This window comes from Oncorhynchus keta, chromosome 29, assembly GCF_023373465.1.
Source record: "Oncorhynchus keta strain PuntledgeMale-10-30-2019 chromosome 29, Oket_V2, whole genome shotgun sequence".
Classification (NCBI taxonomy): domain Eukaryota; kingdom Metazoa; phylum Chordata; class Actinopteri; order Salmoniformes; family Salmonidae; genus Oncorhynchus; species Oncorhynchus keta.
In genome coordinates, this window is record NC_068449.1 from 45,556,665 (window position 1) to 45,570,177 (window position 13,513).

Below are 13,513 nucleotides of genomic sequence, written 5' to 3' on the forward strand. Positions count from 1 at the left end.
AATCAAATCACACCAAAGAAAAACGTCATCCCACCCTGATCTGTTTCACCTGTCTTTGTGATTGTCTCCACCCACCTCCAGGTGTCACCCATATTCCCCATTATTCCCAGGGTATTTATTCCTGTGTTCTCTGTTTGTCTGTTACCAGTTCATCTTGTCAAGCTTACCAGTGTGTTTTTCAAGTTCCTGGTTTTCCTAGTCTCTGTTTTTCCTAGTCCTCCAGGTTTTAACCTCTTGCCTGCCCTGACACTAAGCCCGCCTACCTGACCATTCAGCCTGCCCTGACCTCGAGCCTGCCTGCCGCCCTGGTCCGTTTGGACTCTGACCTGGTTTATGAACATTTGCCTGTCCTCGACCTGCATCTTACCTGCCCCTTCTTGTTCAATAAATATCAGAGACTCGAACCATCTGCCTCCTGTGTCATCATCTGGATCTCGCTCTGTGTCATTATAGTTAGCTTCTGGTCTGTGTCCTGCAGTAACTAGCTATGGATGGAGATGAGGATCTCAAGTTTCTAGTTAGTTTGAGCAGCAGCTGAAAATGAAGGAGAATGGGAGGCCGACTCCAAAATTGGATATTGTGCAGGGGAGAGGAGCATGGGGGGGAATCAACCTTTCAACAGTGAGAATGGAGTGCTAGGCTAAAGAATATGTTTTGGCCATGTCTTCTATTTGAGGAGCACATGTTTGCTCAACAACCCTTGAGCCATCATCGGTTTTTCTGATCCTGCAAACCTGGGCAGGTCCCTTGACTGTCATGAAAAATAAAAAAAATAAAAAACATTATGGCGAGCCTGAAACTAAAGCTCTCCGGTTGAGTCCGGATCAACGAGGCTCTCAACCGGGCCGCAGTGATCAGTGTCCAGAGGCACAACGAACAGGTGAAGATAAAAAAAAGAGACATTCTGAAGAAACTGATCATCGCAGCAACGTACCTGGGACCGCAGGAGCAAGCCTTCAGGGGCATGATGAGTCCAGCAACCAGCCTTAACATGTGTCATTTGTGGAACTTGTCAATGCATTTGCCCAGTTCAATACTGCACCTTCGGACAAGCAACATATTTACAGGTATGTCAAACAACATACAGAATGACATCATTCAGAGCAGCGGTAGTGAAAATCAAGTGAAACTGACAGTGAGATCAGTTCAGCACCCTTCACAGCAGTCCACGTGGATGACACCACAGACATGTCCTGCAAATGTCAATTGACAATCCGAGCACTCTATGTCAGTGACACGGAAGTTATATGCAAGAGATTCCTGGGGTTTTTCCGATGTGAGCGCCGAGATAAACGCAGAGGTGATCGCTGCTGTTGCAATGGAAACTATCGGCAAATTACAACCCAGCAGACAAACTCATCTGCCAGACTTACGACAGGGGCAAGCTGCATGAGTGGGCAGCGAGGTGGGTTTCAGGCGCTCATGAAAACCCCGTGTCAATATGCCCTGTTCATTCATTGTTATGCCCAATAAACTAAACATAGTTTTAGCACAAGCAATATTCTAGGTTTTTGACCATTTTCATCACTTTTTTTTTACCCAATCATGTAAAAAGACAGCCATGCTTACTGAGGTTGACAATATCATTCGGGTACCAGGAGGCTGTGCCAATCGTTGGAACTTAAAAAGTAGAGCAGCGCGTGCTGTGCTGATGTCTCCCTCCTCACACCACCAGCTGAGCTAGTACAATGACCTGACCACCACTTTCCCCATGGTACGCAAGCACCTGAAACTGATGCTGACCGTCCCTGTTACAAGTACATCAGCGGAAAGGTAATGTTCCTGTCTGAAAAGGATTACAACCTACCTGTGCAATAGTTGTGGATAAGAGAGACTCACGCATTTGGCAAAATAAAATGTCAATGGAAACGTGTGTGCTGCGCGAACCTAAGTCCAGCGGAATACTGTATGACGATGTCATTGACCATTGTGCCAGCATGAAAGAGGGTGAGTCAAAATGCACGCACGCACGCACGCACGCACGCGCACGCACACGCACACGCACACGCACACACACACACACACACACACACACACACACACACACACACACACACACACACACACAAGATGATCAATGTCTATATGCTTACAATTTGTGCACCATGTTATTCATTGTTTTAGCTTGGTTTGGTTTATTTAATGTTTGCTTCCATCTTCGGTGCAACGTAACTATGTATCTGGTCTGGACTGTGGGAATATATTCTGCACAGGTTTATTCTAAATTGCATATATTATTGTGAAGAGTCAGTGTGAATTTTCTCATTGAGATGCGGTCTCCGCCAGAGAGGCGCTGTCCAACTGGTGGTGCTGATTGCGGAGCAGCCTTCGGTAACTCTCCGTGGTCCTGAATCAATAGTTTGAGTGATCTGAGTCTGTTTTAATGCACCTCTTGGGGTTACCACAGGTTAACATCAGTGTTTCTGAGGGCTTCTCCCTATAGTTAGTCTACAACATGTCAAAGTTGAAGTGCATTAAGGTTGTATTTACCCCTTAGGCTATTTTAAACTTGCTGCTTTAGTAAGGGTTTTATTATAATTTGAGCAAATGATGGTGATATTAACTTTGCCAACTAACTTGCATTCGACCTTAATCTGTAGGTCATATTGTCTTTGTGGACTTAAACAGGACAGATGTTGCTCTCCAGTTTTAATGATAAAACACAAACATATGTGGTTGCATTTATTCCGCCATTGTGTGACACTTGTACTTTGGAACAGACTGTGAAACAATGTAAGCCATGGCTTATCGATGTTGTATTGGCTATCAAGGTGCCGTATAAATGCATTTCTAACCAGTTATAGAGAACACAACGTATTTGTCACACATAGGTTATAAAAAAATAATAATAATCTTGGCTTCCTCAATGATTTTACCTGTGCACCGCTACTGCGCAGCCCCACGTTCAATTTCACATGTGAAAACATATTTTCACCTTTATTCAATTTAAAGTTCAAATTTTAACACCACCTTTTTACTTGTGAGGAGAATTCACCTCAGATGTGAATTCCAGTTTCACATGTGAAATTTGCAGCTTGTCATTTTAAAAACATGAACATGTGAAAATCACATTTGCTGTTTTACATGTAAAATAAGTCCACATGTGAAAATCACACTTCCACATGATGAATGGCAAATTCACATGTGAAAATCAATCACGTGAAAAAAAATCATTTATATGTTTACATCTAAGAAAACTCCAGGTGAAAATCTCACTTTCATTCGTTGAATTGAAAGTTCACATGTGAAAAACAATCGCATATAGAAATCCAATTTTAAAAACTTTTGCGTCATTATTTTTCATTCGTGAACTTGCAAATCCACATGTGAAAGTGAAAATCTAATGTAAGAAAACTCCACATTTAGTCTAATGTTTGTAAACAAAGTAAATGTAAACCAATGTCGTATAGCCTAAAAACATGGGTAAAGTTATAATTTTGATATCATGGATGTTGTGTCATGGCTGAATCAGAATTAGTTAGGTAACATTGATAAATAATATGTTTTATCAATTTTCATAAGTATGCTTATGTGAGAAAGGTTACTTGGGCCCCAGAGAGGGGAGAGGTCAGGCTTGTCTTCATACAGTGGGGAGAACAAGTACTTGATACACTGCTGATTTTGCAGGTTTTCCTACTTACAAAGCATGTAGAGGTCTGTATTTCTTTTTATCATAGGTACACTTCAACTGTGAGAGACGGAATCTAAAACAAAAGTCCAGAAAATCACATTGTGGGATTTTTAATGAATTTATTTGCAAATTATGGTGGAAAATAAGTATTTGGTCAATAACAACAGTTTATCTCAATACTCAATACGTTATATACCCTTTGTTGGCAATGACAGAGGTCAAATGTTTTCTGTAAGTCTTCACAAGGTTTTCACACACTGTTGCTACTATTTTGGCCCATTCCTCCAAGCAGAACTCCTCTAGAGCAGTGATGTTTTGGGGCTGTTGCTGGGCAACACGGACTTTCAACTCCCTCCAAAGATTTTCTATGGGGTTGAGATCTGGAGACTGGCTAGGCCACTCCAGGACCTTGAAATGCTTCTTACCCAGCCACGTTTCATCTTCAATGCTCTTGCTGATGGAAGGAGGTTTTCACTCAAAATCTCACGATACATGGCCCCATTCATTCTTTCCTTTACACGGATCAGTCGTCCTGGTCCCTTTGCAGAAAAAACAGCCCCAAAGCATGATGTTTCCACCCCATGCTTCACAGTAGGTATGGTGTTCTTTGGATGCAACTCAGCATTCTTTGTCCTCCAAACACGACGAGTTGAGTTTCAACCAAAAAGTTATATTTTGGTTTCATCTGACCATATGACATTCTCCCAATCTTCTTATGGATCATCCAAATTCTCTCTAGCAAACTTCAGACGGGCCTGGACATGTACTGGCTTAAGCAGGGGGACACGTCTGGCATTGCAGGATTTGAGTCCCTGGCGGCGTAGTCTGTTACTGATGGTAGGCTTGGTTACTTTGGTCCCAGCTCTCTTGCGTGGAGCCCCAGATCGAGGGAGATTATCAGTGGTCTTGTATGTCTTCTATTTCCTAATAATTGCTCCCACAGTTGATTTCTTCAAACCAAGCTGCTTACCTATTGCAGATTCAGTCTTCCCAGCCTGGTGCAGGTCTACAATTTTGTTTCTGGTGTCCTTTGACAGCTCTTTGGTCTTGGCCATAGTGGAGTTTGGAGTGTGACTGTTTAAGGTTGTGGACAGGTGTCTTTTATACTGATAACAAGTTCAAACAGGTGCCATTAATACAGGTAACGAGTGGAGGACAGAGGAGCCTCTTAAAGAAGAAGTTACAGGTCTGTGAGAGCCAGAAATCTTGCTTGTTTGTAGGTGACCAAATAGTTATTTTCCACCATAATTTGGAAATAAATTCATTAAAAATCCTACAATGATTTTCTGGATTTTTTCCCCTCATTTTGTCTGTCATAGTTGAAGTGTACCTATGATGAAAATTACAGGCGTCTCATCTTTTTAAGTGGGAGAACTTGCACAATTGCTGGCTGACTAAATACTTTTTCCCCCACTGTAATTGAAGCAATCTTGAAGCGTGGAATCAGATTGGTCGGACCAGCGTTGAACAGAACTGAGCACGGGCGTTTCCTGTTTTAGTGTCTGTCTATAGGGCGGGAGCAACAAAATGGAGTTGTGGCTAGATTTGCCGAAAGGAGGGCAAGGGAGGGCTTTGTATGCATCGCGGAAGTTAGAGTAACTATGATTCAGAATGTTGCCAGCCCGGGTCACGCATTCGATATGCTGATAAATTTAGGGAGCCTTGTTTTCACATTAGCCTTGTTAAAATCCCCAGTTTGTCATGCCCTGGCCATAGAGAGGCTTTTATTCTATATTTTGGTTAGGCCAGGGTGTGACTAGGGTGGGCGTTTCTTTATTTCTATGTTTTCTATTTCTTTGTGTTTGGCCAGGTATGGTTCTCAATCAGTTGTCTATCGTTGGGAACCATTACTTGTGGTATTGTTTTGTGGGTAGTTATTTTCTGTTTTGTGTTTCTGCACCTGACAGGACTGTTTCGGTTTTCCCTCTTGGTTTATTTTGTTCGAGTGTTTGTTGATCTAATAAAAATCATGAACACTTACCACGCTGCGCTTTGGTCTGATCCTTCTTCATCAGACGACCGTTACACAGCTACAATAAATGCAGCCTCAGGATATGTGGTTTCCAGGTTACATGGAGTCCAATACATAGAGTCCAAAGTTCTTTCAGGGCCGTCAAGGTGTCTGCTTGGGGGGTATACACGACTGTAATTATAATCCAAGATAATTATCTTGGTAGATAATGCATTTGATTGTAAGGAATTCTTGGTCAGGTGAACAAAAGGACTTGAGTTCCTGTATGTTGTTACGATCACACCACGAGTCGTTAATCATAAGGCATACACCCCCGCCCTTCTTACCAGAGAGATGTTTGTTTCTGTCGGCGCGATGCGTGAAGAAACCAGGTGGCTGTACCGACTCTGATAACGTATCCCGAGTGAGCCATGTTTCCGTGAAACAGAGAATGTTACAATCTTTAGCTCTCTGGAAGGCAACCCTTGATCAGATTTCGTCTACCTTGTTGTCAAGAGACTGGAAATTGGTGAGTAGTATACTCAGGAGCGGTGGGCGATGTGCCCATCTACGGAGCCTGACCAGAAGACCGCTCCGTCTGCCCCTTCTGCGGCACTGTTGTTTTGGGACGCCTACTGGGATCCCGATCCATCGTCCTGGGTGGTGGACCAAACAGAGGATCCGCTTTGGGAAAGTCGTATTCCTGGTCATAATGTTGGTAAGTTGACGTCGCTCTTATATCCAATAGTTCCTCCCAGCTGTATGTAAAAAGACTGAAGATTCCTGGAATAACAGTGTAAGAAATAATACATTTAAAAAACAAAATACTGCAAAGTTTCCTAAGAACGCGAAGCGCCGGAAGTCAATCTTTGTCCGCAACACTGAAATGGGCGTCTTCTAATGTGAATTAATGAGACTTAACACACCTCAAATCCAACTGTTGTTAGAAAATAAAACGTGTTAGTTTGAAATTGACAAGTTGAAACATAGCCTATAGATAATTAGCATGCAGTGTGTCATGGTTTGAGGGCAGTGTGCTTTAACTGTCCTGTTGTGTAACAATCCCATTTTGTAACAGTGAGTGCATTCGGAAAATCACGTGCCTAAAAACACTCACGCTTAGGGGCAACCCTTAGAGATGTTTGGAACTCACGTGAGAAGGTACAAACTGTTGGACTCGTGACACGTTGATATAACCTGAATATGCAGTAGATGCACTCCAACTCACTCATGTGGTTGATGGAGTGAGGAAGACCACTCCATCCATTATTTTGTTTGTTTGAAGAAGAGTCTCTCCCTTCACACGTACTGTATATTTGGGTTACGTGAGATACCCCTGTAAGAGCCTTCGTATTTGGACATGTGTTAAAAGTGTATGTAGACGGGAGGAGTATCGTATTCCAGTCGAGGTGGAAATGCTGCAGTTGTGGTGGCGAGCCACGTGCCCGAATTCATGACGTGCCAAGTTAGGGTGAAGGAGGGCTGCCCAGCATGTCTCCTATCCAGAGGTGTTAAGAAGAGTGGAGTAACGTTGAAGAAACCATGGTAGTTGAATTAGAGAAACCAGTCAAATGTTACTTGCCAAAGGATCCTGACATGTTGCATGTTAAAAAATAAATACTTTATATAATTTATTGCATTGGTTATAAACTGTACAGCACAAACAAAGAGGGCATATGACAAAATAGGCATCGTTGAGTTCGGCTGAACATTTTTGGGGGAATCAGGGATTTTACAGCACAACCATTTACAAGAAATGTGACTGTTCAGCCGCCTGTGTAAGGATGTGGTTTGAACTTTGACTGAAGGAGTGGGGTGGGTTTTAGGATTCATTTAAATTGTTGTATTGTATGTGATGTTGGGTTTTTCCCATTTCCAGCAATGGATATTTTTTTCCTCATTCCCTACCTGTACAGTAGGTGGCGGCATGCACCTTAAACGTTTGTTTGCGGACCGCCATAATGCCAGAGAAGAAGAGGAGAGCAGTCTGAGGTTGTGGTTCAAACTCATAAAAAACACACCCTCATCCACCTACTTATGCCCTTTGGGTAATCCCCGTCGCCATCTTGGAGGGCGGTTCAAGTGATTTGCCAAGCAAGGGAAGTTTGCTACTTAAGCCCCTCGGCCCTCGTATTTTGTAGAGTTTGCGAGTGTACAATTTCCTTTCCTGAGGACGGCTCACCTCTCACAGTTCTGGGCGACTTTAACTTCCCCACGTCTACCTTTGACTCATTCCTCTCTGCCTCCTTCTTTCCACTCCTTTCCTCTTTGACCTCACCCTCTCACCTTCCCCCTACTCACAAGGCAGGCAATACGCCGACCTCATCTTTACTAGATGCTGTTCTTCCACTAACCTCATTGCAACTCCCTCCAAGTCTCCGACCACTACCTTGTATCCTTTTCCCTCTCGCTCTCATCCAACACTTCCCACACTGCCCCTACTCGGATGGTATCGCGCCGTCCCAACCTTCGCTCTCTCTCCCCCGCTACTCTCTCCTCTTCCATCCTATCATCTCTTCCCTCTGCTCAAACCTTCTCCAACCTATCTCCTGATTCTGCCTCCTCAACCCTCCTCTCCTCCCTTTCTGCATCCTTTGACTCTCTATGTCCCCTATCTTCCAGGCCGGCTCGGTCCTCCCCTCCCGCCTCCGTGGCTCGACGACTCATTGCGAGCTCACAGAACAGGGCTCCGGGCAGCCGAGCGGAAATGGAGGAAAAGTCGCCTCCCTGCGGACCTGGCATCCTTTCGCTCCCTCCTCTCTACATTTTCCTCCTCTGTCTCTGCTGCTAAAGCCACTTTCTACCACTCTAAATTCCAAGCATCTGCCTCTAACCCTAGGAAGCTCTTTGCCACCTTCTCCTCCCTCTTGAATCCTCCCCCCTCCTCCCTCTCTGCAGATGACTTCGTCAACCATTTTGAAAAGAAGGTCGACGACATCCGATCCTCGTTTGCTAAGTCAAACGACACCGCTGGTTCTGCTCACACTGCCCTACCCGGTGCTCTGACCTCTTTCTCCCCTCTCTCTCCAGATGAAATCTCGCGTCTTGTGACGGCCGGCCGCCCAACAACCTGCCCGCTCGACCCTATCCCCTCCTCTCTTCTCCAGACTATTTCCGGAGACCTTCTCCCTTACCTCACCTCGCTCATCAACTCATCCCTGACCGCTGGCTACGTCCCTTCCGTCTTCAAGAGAGCGAGAGTTGCACCCCTTCTGAAAAAACCTACACTCGATCCCTCCGATGTCAACAACTACAGACCAGTATCCCTTCTTTCTTTTCTCTCCAAAACTCTTGAACGTGCCGTCCTTGGCCAGCTCTCCCGCTATCTCTCTCAGAATGACCTTCTTGATCCAAATCAGTCAGGTTTCAAGACTAGTCATTCAACTGAGACTGCTCTTCTCTGTATCACGGAGGCGCTCCGCACTGCTAAAGCTAACCCTCTCTCCTCTGCTCTCATCCTTCTAGACCTATCGGCTGCCTTCGATACTGTGAACCATCAGATCCTCCTCTCCACCCTCTCCGAGTTGGGCATCTCCGGCGCGGCCCACGCTTGGATTGCGTCCTACCTGACAGGTCGCTCCTACCAGGTGGCGTGGCGAGAATCTGTCTCCTCACCACGCGCTCTCACCACTGGTGTCCCCCAGGGCTCTGTTCTAGGCCCTCTCCTATTCTCGCTATACACCAAGTCACTTGGCTCTGTCATAACCTCACATGGTCTCTCCTATCATTGCTATGCAGACGACACACAATTAATCTTCTCCTTTCCTCCTTCTGATGACCAGGTGGTGAATCGCATCTCTGCATGTCTGGCAGACATATCAGTGTGGATGACGGATCACCACCTCAAGCTGAACCTCGGCAAGACGGAGCTGCTCTTCCTCCCGGGAAGGACTGCCCGTTCCATGATCTCGCCATCACGGTTGACAACTCCATTGTGTCCTCCTCCCAGAGCGCTAAGAACCTTGGCGTGATCCTGGACAACACCCTGTCGTTTCTCAACTAACATCAATGGCCCGTTCCTGTAGGTTCATGCTCTACAACATCCGCAGAGTACGACCCTGCCTCACACAGGAAGCGGCGCAGGTCCTAATCCAGGCACTTGTCATCTCCCGTCTGGATTACTGCAACTCGCTGTTGGCTGGGCTCCTGCCTGTGCCATTAAACCCCTACAACTCATCCAGAATGCCGCAGCCCGTCTGGTGTTCAACCTTCCCAAGTTCTCTCACGTCACCCCGCTCTCTCCACTGGCTTCCAGTTGAAGCTCGCATCTGCTACAAGACCATGGTGCTTGCCTACGGAGCTGTGAGGGGAACGGCACCTCAGTACCTCCAGGCTCTGATCAGGCCCTACACCCAAACAAGGGCACTGCGTTCATCCACCTCTGGCCTGCTCGCCTCCCTACCACTGAGGAAGTACAGTTCCCGCTCAGCCCAGTCAAAACTGTTCGCTGCTCTGGCTCCCCAATGGTGGAACACACTCCCTCACGACGCCAGGACAGCGGAGTCAATCACCACCTCCCGGAGACACCTGAAACCCCACCTCTTTAAGGAATACCTAGGATAGGATAAAGTAATCCTTCTCACCCCCCTTAAAAGATTTAGATGCACTATTGTAAAGTGGCTGTTCCACTGGATGTCATAAGGTGAATGCACCAATTTGTAAGTCGCTCTGGATAAGAGCGTCTGCTAAATGACTTAAATGTAATGTAATGTAAATGTACAATTATGTTCACTCCAGGGCCTGAAACTCCCCATAATTCAATTCGCAACGAATGTACATCCGCTAAGAAAACGTTGCAAAATTAAGAAGTCAACATACAAGTGTAAGTAAAAAACGAATGCAAATAAGTCAGAAATTGTGCTACTAATGCACATGATGGCACAAACACCTCTCATAAATAGTAAATATGTTTTTGTTTGGTATAATCTTTTGGAAATTATAGAAATAAAACATTTTCCTTCTTCAGAAGTTCCACCTCGGCAGGCTAACGTTAGTTAGCTAATTAATTTGCTAGCTATCATACAGTAGGCCTATATTAATAATTATAAATTTGATATTAGTAGACATGCACTCAATTGACGCATATAAATTACCCACAAGCTACCGGTGTCTGAAAACACAATCATGGCAGAATTAACCAGTATCACATTTCCGGCCAGGGGTGGTCCGGGGCGGCAGGGTAGCCTAGTGGTTAGAGCGTTGGACTAGTAACCAGAAGGTTGCAAGTTCAAACCCCAGAGCTGACAAGGTACTAATCTGTTGTTCTGTCCCTGAACAGGCAGTTAACCCACTGTTCCTAGGCCGTCATTGACAAATAATACACTAGTGGCCCCCATTCAGTCGATATAGATAGAGCACCAGATAACGTTAGCTAGCCTGGATTTTGAATCATGGAGTAAGCAGGGAAAATCCATTTTGGTGGTTATTGGTATATCAAAATAAATCAATCACAGAATGTTTTTGGACTCATTCAGGGGTTTGTACCTGGTTAAGTATAATTGCATTGAAAATTAAAGTTCCACTTATATTCCTAAAACTTTCAAGCTGCAATATATAACTTTTTGGGTGACCTGATCAAATTCACATAAAAAAGTGTGCTATAGATCTGTCATTCTTATTAAAAGCAAGTCTAAGAAGCGGTATATATGTTCTATGTGGGTTATTTCTATACTTCCCAAGTGGTGCGCGGGTCTAAGGCGCTGCATCTCAATGCAAGAGGCGTCACTACAGTACCTGGTTTGAATCCAGGCTGTATCACATCCGGCCATGATTTGGAGTCCCATAGGGCGGCACACAATTGGCCCAGCGTCGACCGGGTTAGGCCATTATTGTAAATAAGAATTTGTTCTTAACTGGCTTGCCTAGTTAAATTAAGAAAAAAATAAGTGTAATATTTTGCATTTTTTACACCAGCTTCTAACAGCTGAAAATACAATATTTTTGGTTATGGAAAATATATTTCTGTCACATTGTAATTGTTTTCCTCCTCTTCGTCTGAAGAGGAGAGGCGAGAAGGATCGGAGGACCAATATGCGGCGTGGTAAGTGTCCATGTTTTTTAAATTAAAACACATAATGTCACGTTCTTTCAAAATCGAACCCAGAAGCAGACCAGGACAAGGAGAGTAGGAAGAAGGTGAGTATTTATTTACAAGTGAATGTGAATGGGTAGATATATCCAGGTGGCGTAGCGGGCAGCGGTGGTGAGTTGATGGGAGTAAATAGGTGGATCCAATGGGGTAGCGGAATCCTCCGACGACCAGGTGGGAATGGGGTAAATGATCCGGGTGAGTAACTGAAGACAGAACAAACGGAGGTAAGTTTAAGGCAAGCAATACGTAAAAAACAACAAAACAAATTCTATCCAACTTGAGGCTGATACTATGGCGCAACATACTGTTCATGGCTAACGATCCGGCAGGGAATGGATGTCAGGTCCGGGCTTATGAAGAGGAGAGATGATGATCAGGACCAGGTGAGCAGATAGCTGATGGGATACAGGTGCGGGTAATCAGAACTCCCAACTGGCTACATTGCCCGGCAACCCACTCCACTCCACTCCACCATAGTCTTAGTCCGCCTCGGTGGTCTCCTACGAACGGCGACCCTTGCCGCCGACCCTGACCTGGGAACCCTAAACAACAGGCCCACTGGACTGAGGGACACCTCTGGACTTAAGGGGTAGCTCAGGACTGAGGAGTAGCTCAGGACTGATAGGTAGCTCAGGACTGAGAGGTAACTCAGGACTGAGGGGTAGCTCAGGACTGAGGGGTAGCTCAGGACTGAGAGGTAGCTCAGGACTGAGGGGTAACTCAGGACTGAGGGGTAACTCAGGACTGAGGGGTAACTCAGGACTGAGGGGTAGCTCAGGACTGAGGGGTAGCTCAGGACTGAGGGGTAGCTCAGGACTGAGGCGTAGCTCAGGACTGAGAGATAGCTCAGGCTGGTTGAAGGCTCTGGCAGCTCCTGGCTGACTGACGGCTCTGGCGGATCCTGGCTGACTGGCGGCTCTGGCGGATCCTGGCTGACTGGCGGATCCTGGCTGACTGGCGGCTCTGGCGGATCCTGGCAGCTCTGGCGGCTCCACGCTGACTGGCGGCTCCACGCTGACTGGCGGCTCTGGCGGCTCATGACAGACTGACGGCTCTGGCGGCTCATGACAAACGGGAGACTCTAGCAGCTCTGGACAGACGGGAGACTCTAGCAGCTCTGGACAGACGTGAGACTCTAGCAGCTCTGGACAGACGTGAGACTCTAGCAGCTCTGGACAGACGGGAGACTATGGCAGCGCTGGAGAGGAGGATGGCTCTGGCAGCGCTGGACAGAGGGGCTCTGGCTCCTCTGGACTGGGGGGCGGAAACTTTGTTAGCGCCGGACAGGCGGGAGCACCTGTATTGATGGGACTGAGAGACTGCCTGGTGCGGGGTGCCGGCACTGGTGGTACCGGGCTGGGGACACACACCTCAGGATGAGTGCAAGGAACAGGACACACCGGATTTTGAAGGTGTACTGGAGACCTGGTGTGTATAGCCGGCATCAAATCTTCCGGAACTCTAACACAAGTTTCAGGCTGAGTACGAGGAACTGACACAGGTGGCATCGGACAGCTAACACGCTCCTCAGGGCGAATGCCGTGCATACTATGCCAAACCAACAGCTCTCTCTCTTCACTCTCCTCCAATTCCATCAACAACTCCTTGAATGTCTCATCATCTCCCATCCATTCACTCTACTCCAATCTGTCCAATAACTCCTCAACATTCTCAGACGCACACCTCAACTTCGCCGACTGCTCTGATTCCATCCATGGCTCCTTAAGGTAAACAGGGGGAGTTGGCTCAGGTCTGACTCCTGACTCTGCCACACTCTCCCTGTGCCCCCCCCAAGAAATTTTTGGGGCTGCCTCTTGCCATGCTGGCTGCTCATAATGCC